Source organism: Solanum lycopersicum, chromosome 3, assembly GCF_036512215.1.
Source record: "Solanum lycopersicum chromosome 3, SLM_r2.1".
In the NCBI taxonomy this organism is placed as follows: domain Eukaryota; kingdom Viridiplantae; phylum Streptophyta; class Magnoliopsida; order Solanales; family Solanaceae; genus Solanum; species Solanum lycopersicum.
In genome coordinates, this window is record NC_090802.1 from 47,409,873 (window position 1) to 47,418,300 (window position 8,428).

An 8,428-nucleotide genomic window follows, 5' to 3' on the forward strand; every position below is an offset into this window, starting at 1 on the left:
GTCCTTATAAAGTATTTCTAGTCCCAGAAAATAATGAAGTTTTCCCAAATCCTTTATTTTGAATTGATCATGAAGGAAACTTTTCAAAGATCTGATTTCATTAACATCAGTTCCTGTCAGTATTATGTCATCAACATAGACAACAACAAACACTAGAGAAACACCAACCTTTCTATAAAACAAGGAATAATCACTGTCTGAGTGAGAATAACCTCTTGAGAAAAGCATTTGAGCTAACTTGTCATACCATTGTCTACTTGCCTGTTTCAACCCATACAATGACTTTTTGAGTTTGCAACACAAACCTGTGTTTTCCACTAAAAGTCCTTGAGGTATGTCCATGTAAACTTCCTCACACAAATCTCCATGCAAAAATGCATTGATAACATCCAGTTGATACATGTTCCAATTCTTTTTCACAGCTATACTTATCAATTCCCTGACAGTAGTCATCTTTTACACTAAGAGTCCTTGAGGTATGTCCATGTAAACTTCCTCACACAAATCTCCATGCAAAAATGCATTGTTAACATCCAGTTGATACATGTTCCAGTTCTTTTTCACAGCTATACTTATCAATGCCCTGACAGTAGTCATCTTTACTATTGGAGAAAAAGTTTCATTGTAATTTATCCCAGCCTGCTGGGTGTATCCCTTCACAACAAGTCTGGCTTTGTATCTTTCCACTGTCCCGTCAGCTTTGTGTTTGATCTTGTACACCCACTTACAACCTATTGTTTTCTTCCCTGCAGGCAACTTAACAATCTCCCAAGTATTGTTAGAGTATAATGCTTCAAACTCAGATGTCATTGCTGCTTGCCAAGCAGGGTCTATCACTGCCTCCTCATATGAACATGGTTCATTGTCATGGGAAATGTTGTTAACAAGTTGTTGACTATCATGGTTAAAACTGGTGAGAGACACGTAATTGGTATTGCAACCATAATAAGATGAAGGATTTGAATTTGAATTTTGGGATTGTAATAAGGGTAAAGAATAGTTGTAATCTTGTAGGTATGTAGGAATGATATGTGACCTCTTGGACCTCCTAAGGTTTTGATGTTGGTGAGTAGTTATTGTTGGTGAATGATTCACTATATCTGGTTCATTAAAAAATGGTGAGTTATTATTTTTTAGTGTTGAAGGCTGATCAGTATTAGTGGCAGTAATAGTGGTGTCATCATCCATCATATGAACTTTGTTAGGAGTAATGTTGGTGGAGTGCAATGTAGTCTGATTCATACTCAGCTTTTTCAGTATTGTAAAAAAACTAGAATCAACTTCAGAAAGAGTAAAAGGAAAAACATTTTCATAAAATGACACATCTCTGGAAACATGTATTCTCTTAGTGCTTAAGTCTAGAACCTTGTATCCCTTTGTGTTATAAGGATATCTTACAAATATGTGGGGTGTAGTTCTTGGTTTAAACTTGTCTTTGTGACTGTTGAGAGTAGGAAAACATAGACAACCAAAGGCTTTAAGGTGAGAGTAGGTAGGTTGTTTGTTATACAACACTTGAAAAGGAGTCTTGTTATGAAGAAAAGAGTTGGGCAGTCTGTTTATCAAGTAGGTTGCTGTAAGGATGCACTCTCCCCAGTATCTAGCAGGTAGTTTCGATTGGTACAGTAATGCTCTAGCAACTTCAAGCAGATGTTTGTGTTTTCTCTCAACTACACCATTTTGTTGTGGTGTGTATGGGCATGATCTTTGGTGTATTATTCCTTTTTCTTGGAGGTAGATATTTGTCTCATGATTGATGAATTCTGACCTTTTATCAGTTCTAATGGACTTGATAGTGATTGTGAATTGGTTTTCCACAAGGGACACAAAAGACTTTATGGTTTGGAGGGTGTTTCTTTTGCAAGTAAGAAGTTGAGTCCATGTAGACCTACTAAAGTCATCAACAATCGTCAAGAAGTATTTGTAGCCATTATGAGTAGGTACATGATAGGGTCCCCACAAATCTAGATGAAGAAGTTCAAAATATTTCTGGCTGGAAGTAGTAGTTTTTATTGGAAATGGTGATCTTGTTTGTCTGGCCATGGGACAAACAATGCATTCAAAGGGTTTTTTTGGTGAGAAGGATATAGGAATAGAGGAGATTCCTTTCATTTTGACAAAGGGCACATGGCCTAGTCTGTTATGCCATAAGTGATCAATACTATTTCCATGAGACATGCATGATATGAAAGGATTATCAATAATTGAATTCATGCTAGTAGATGATTTTTTATTACAAGGAAAAATAGCAATATCAAACAAGGAATTATATGAAAGAGTGTTTGGAACTACAGAATTAGAAAGTAAACTAGAATCACTAGAACCAGAATGTGTCCTAGAATCAACAGATGATATTTTGTTGTGTGATCCAACATTTAGTAAATTGTTGTTATGGCAAGGAATGTGGCATTTTGAGCACAAGAAATATAGTCCATTATGTGCTCTACCAATCTCCAGAGGGCTCTTCATTGAAGGGCCCTGCATCAAACAAGAAGAAGAGTTGAAACTGATCATTCTTTTATCATGAGAGACTAAACAATGAACTGATATCAAATTGAACCTAAAACTAGGTACAAACAGAACTTTATGCAAAGTTAATGAAGGATTCAGACATGCATCACCAATTTCTGCCACTTTTACTCTATAGCCATTTGGTAAGGTAACTAAGAAAGGGTCGGGTAATGGTTTGATGTTGATTAGTATTGTTTTGTCGAATGTCATGTGGTTTGAGGCTCCGGAATCTATGATCTATGAATTGTTTGACAACTTGGAACACGTACATGACAAACAACCAATATCAGTAATTGAGGAAAAACAGGTCAGAATACCTGCAAAGTTCACAGCTCCACCTGCAATGTTGTTTGCAATTTCTCTAGATGAATTTCTAGTGTTGTTTCCTCCCTGAGTCTGAATGTGTTCTAGGATACTAACCAGTTGATCAATCTGCTGCTTGGTTATAGTTGTATTCCTCATGTCAAGTGCACATCTACCTTCAGGGCCTTTTCCTTTGTAATTATCATGAGAACCATGAGCAACAGTTGATGTTCCTGAAGAATTTTTACCCTTTGTGAACTTAAAATCCGATGGAAAACCATGAAGTTTATAACACTTATCCTTCATGTGTCCACCTTTTTTGCAGTACTCACAGAACATGTTTGATCTATTAGAAGGCTTATTTCCTCCATTTCCTTTAGAAGATGAAGAAGCATAGTTTGTCCTAAAATTTGTGCTAGAACTGCCAGCAGCATTCACATGAAGGGAAGTGGAATCAAAGTTGAGCTTGTCATGAGGTTTGACCTCTCTGTGCCTTTCTTCCTTTACTAAAATAGAAAAAGCCTGAGCCATGGTAGTTAAGGGGTTCATCATCAATATGCTACCCCTAATTATCGTGTATACCTCATTTAATCCCATAAGGAATTGAATGATGCGTCTGTCTAACTCAGCCTTATGCATCTTCAACTTGCCACCACAGGTACACAAGTATGTGCACTGAGAATTGGTGTCCAGTGTGCTAAATTCTTCCCACAATTTTTGCATTTTGGTGTAGTAACCAGTAACATCGAGATTATCCTGAGTGAGTTCATTGATTTCCCGTTGCAATTGATACAACTTAGCACCATTAGCTTGATCATACCTGTCAGCTAATTCATCCCAAAGTTCCCTTGCGTTGTTGACATACTGCAAACTGTCAGCAAGATCTTTTGACAGTGAATTGAGAAGCCACGAAGTAACCATGTCATCACATCGTTCCCACTGGGCGAAAGCAGCTGAATCTGGAGATGGCCTTACATTTTTCCCATTGATGAAACCAGTCTTATTCTTTACTGACAGAGCTCGAAGAATTCCCCGTCTCCATGAACGATAACCTGTTCCATCAAAAACAAGTGGAATGATGGCAGATCCGGCACTTTCAGATGGATACATGTAGAAAGAATCATTAGATGTACTCGCAGCAAGGTTCTGAACTGGAATTTGATTTGAAGCAAGGTTTTGAACTGGAATTTGAGGAGCAGGCTCTTGATCGATATTACGTTCCATGACTGCTAGAAACTAAGACGAAATTGAGAAGAAAATGAGTGCGGAAAGGATGAGCATAAGATGAATCTTACCACTCTGATACAATGTTGAAACAAGGAGAAGCTATGGAGTACTTCAGACCTCCATTGAAGAAGCTTCGAGAAGAATGAAAAGTGGAAGAGAGAAACAGAGTTTTGAAGCTGATCAAGAGTGAATGAGAGAATGGAAAAACTTGTATTATCTCATCTGTGAATTACAATTTATACAAGTGTGTATCTTTCTAATCACAAGAAAATGCTGGAAAAATAAGCTAACTAACTTTAATAACAAAACTAACTAACTCTATAACAAAATAACCAACTCGTAACTAACTTGTACCTAATCTGCCAGCTAAACCAACTTGCTCTAAATTAAAACTAACTAATCTGCATCTTAACACAATTTTCTTTCAAAGTTAATTTATAAGGAAACAAACCAGCAGGATTCAAACTGTGTAATAGATTTTCATATTGAGTTTGATAGTTAATCTTAATTGTTTTGTCAATGGCAACAAATGTAGTTGCTTTCTTTGAAAACTTTGCAATAAGCATATCGTTGATTTCATTTACAAAGTCATTCTTTGTTGTTAGGATGACACTTGAATCTACCAAAGAAGGATGTGTGTAAATTTGAACATGTCATAATAAATAATGTATCAAAAGATTCTTTTTCAATTGTGAAAGGAACAATCAAAGAAGATGGAAGCTTAATTTTATTTTTAAGATTGACTCTCTCTTGTGCATTTTCAATTTTTATCAAGCAAACACAAAAAGAAGGGTGTATTTTTGCTCACATATTTTTAGATAATTGAAAATTTTCATGTGTGCCCCAAATGATAGAGTATACTATACATTAATTAATGAATCTTTTTTTTTCATTATGAACAATTGGAAGTGATTGTCTAAAGTCTCCTCCAAAGACGACGACTTTTTCACCAAATAGTATGTCTGTATTCATAAGATCTTTTATGATCCATGTAAAAATTTCAAACATTTTCTTTTTAGCCGTAGTCACTTCATCACATACAATTTATTTTGCCTCACGAATGAGAGAGCAACTAAACTTTGTTCATCAATGTCAATAGGTATTTTGAAGCGCGAGTGTGCAGTTCGTTCACTTGAGAGGATCGAAGCAGCCACACCAGAAATCGGTGTTGCGAGAGCTATTTATCCTTTAAATCTTATTGTTGCCAGTAGAGCGTGATATATAATAATGTCTTTCCTGTTCCTCCTGGCCCATCGATAAAAATGCTTCTGGTTTCTTAGAAAAAATTCTAGCAGTAATCACATTGTATGCTTTCAGTTGTTTGGTGTTCAATTTTGTGTGTAGTAACACATCTTCTTCACTTACTGTAATGATTCTTTCAAAAAAATATTTTTTTGCGTACTTTACCATTGTAGATGGGTTAATTGTTTGTGGAAATAAATTCATATTCATTCACATTATGACCCATATAGTGTAAAATATCATTAATGTGATCTGTAGTCTTCTGAAATTGACTCTTTGAATTATTTTCATAATAAATTTTGTGAATTGATCGAATAACAGTAGACAAGCAAGGAAGCACCTTAAACTATATGACATTTGATAAGTGTTGCTTTTAACCAACAGTCGATCAGATTGTTGTCACAATGTAGTCACTCTTTTTTTTTCTTCAGATTATCTAAAAGTATTATAATGCTGTCCATTTCCAGTTTGAAGGTCTTCATAAGATTTGAATCCCCTTACTTTCAGCACTCTCCTAAGTTGGGTAACATGTTACGATGCAACCAATAACAAAAGTATTGCTTTCGTAGTGTCCACATTTTGTCTCATGCACACCATACAAAGTGTTCAGGAAATTTTTTATACAAAAACTTAAGATCTTGGGCATTTTTGTTAGTTCTTTTTATCTCAAATAATTCTATTAGCATCGTCTTTCTAATCATTGATTAAATGAAGCATAATCCGATCTCTGAATTTCAAGCTTTATATATTTGTCTAGTGAGTACGGCTGAAACAATCTATCAGTGTGCAGTATTTCATCTTCATCATTTCTCTTTTGGATTTTGTAACAATAAGTATTTGCGAATAAAAATTGTATCTCTTTTAGGTTTACCTAGAGCTTGAGCTTCCATATAAATATATATATGAGATAGAGCGAAAAATAATTTTTTATGCTGGACAATTGTTCATATTGACCAATATCTCTTGAAGGGACATTTGTCGGCCTGAGAATTTTTTAATACCGTAATTCCATCCATTTTGGCCTTGTGGAAACAATAAAGGACTCTTTAGTGCATCATAGTATCCAAAATAATAATATTTTGACTATTTGTGTTGGTGCATAACTGACATTGTTCTCGTGTTCTTCAACCCCATATCACAACAACTTTAGATGAGTTGGACAAGTTACAGAGTCGTCGATCTAAGCTAGAGTTGCATTTTTGAGTGCAAAATTAAGATCATGTAGTAGGGAGATATGTATCAAAGACAAAACAAAAAAGGAATATGGGTTAATCCTTAAGATATCCATAAGCTCGTGCACTATAGATTCATTGAGTCTATCAGAACAAAGTTGTTGTTAAGATGTCGTCATCGTAAAAAAAAAGCTGCAAGTTTTTTGTCTCCTTGTTACTGGATATAAATTATATATCTGATGGTACATTCGACCTTTAACTCTGAATGTGTAGATACCTTGATTTCTTCGGGCTGAATCTGCATCATAATTTACACCAAGTGACGTGTTTCTATTGATAATTAAATTGTCAGGGATGTCAATATGGGTCGGGTCGGGTGAGTATGAGAAAGTTTGATGGGTTAAATTTACTTAAACTGTAAATACAATAAAATTATTGTATGTTCTAATGTATATTTGAAAGTATCGAGATTTTTCATCATTTCTTAAATAAAAATCATGTAACTTAATTGATAGTCTATGTGAAATGATCTTTCAATGTACCAGTGCCGCAACACAATCTAGGAGGCTCATATTGATGTTCTTTTGCAAAACGAAATTTACCATTTGAAACCTTCTTTAATGGTACATTGTCTGATCTTAGTTTAATATTTAGAGCAGGCTGCTTGTTATGAATATGGTTAGTGGTCCACTTACACTTAGGCGCATCAACAAGCTAAAATCTGCACCTAAATATTTGGAGGAATACGTCACTACAGGAACCAACAAGGGGACAAATGTGTCATACATGCCAAAAGTCACAAATTACCACCAGGGTCATCTCAATAAGGCCACTAAAACAATTGCTAAAATAGGGTCCCCATTTTCTCTCAATGATGCATATCATGTACTGATAAATTTGAAGAAAAACTTTTTGTATAGAAGTTATAATTGAGAAAATTAATATTGTGTAGATTGTAGTATCTTTTCTAGATTATTATGTGGCTAGTTAATTGTATTAACCTTTTTAGTTTCGCATTTGACTATCTATTTTATTGTCTACCTCATTTATACCTGACAATTATCATGAACCAATAATATTGTGTTCTTATTCTTACTTCTTTATTCTCCTTTCACTATTTATTATTTCATTATTGAATATTGTGAAGTCTCTCAAATGTTACAACATTATACATTATGTAAAATATATTGTTATGTGTTTATATAAGAGAAAATACACAAGCACCCTCCTAGACTATGACCTAAATCACAGAGACAAACATTAACTAAACTAAGGTCCTATTACCCCCTGAACTTATTTTTTTGTAATTTTGTGCATCTTTTTGGTTTACGTTCCGTCCAAATACTTCCCACGGACTTCAGTTGCGTGGAGTCACAAAATGTGTCACGTAAGACAAAAGGTGTATAAAAATACAAATAAAAAAGTAAGTTCATGGAGGTAATAGGACCTTAGTTTAGTTAAGGTGTGTCTATGAAATTTTGGTCACAGTCTAGGGTGGTACTTGAACATTTTCCCGTTTATAAAAAGATCAAATTTGTTTTGGACTCTTATTCAAATTTCAAGCACTAAAAGTAATTAACACTTTTTTTAATATTATTTATCTACTTATTTAATCCATCGCAATACTATTTTAATACCATCATACTTTTAGAAATTTTGAGTTATGTTTTATTATTCTAACTTTATATTACATAATTTTCATTGAAAATTTATATTATTTGCATTCTTATTTCATAATGTCTACATATATACCAGTCTCTCCAGACCTCATTTGTACGATTACGCTGAGCATGTTATAATTATTTAATTTATATTGTCAACTAAAAACAATATAGCCTCTTTATAAAATTTGTCTTTAGGCCCCTAAACTTGTTGAGGCGACCCTGATCACCACATAGGATTCCTCTCCAAGCAGCAAAGCCTACAAATAGAAGAGACATACAAGGCTATTGCTTATGCATATTCTGAAAGTT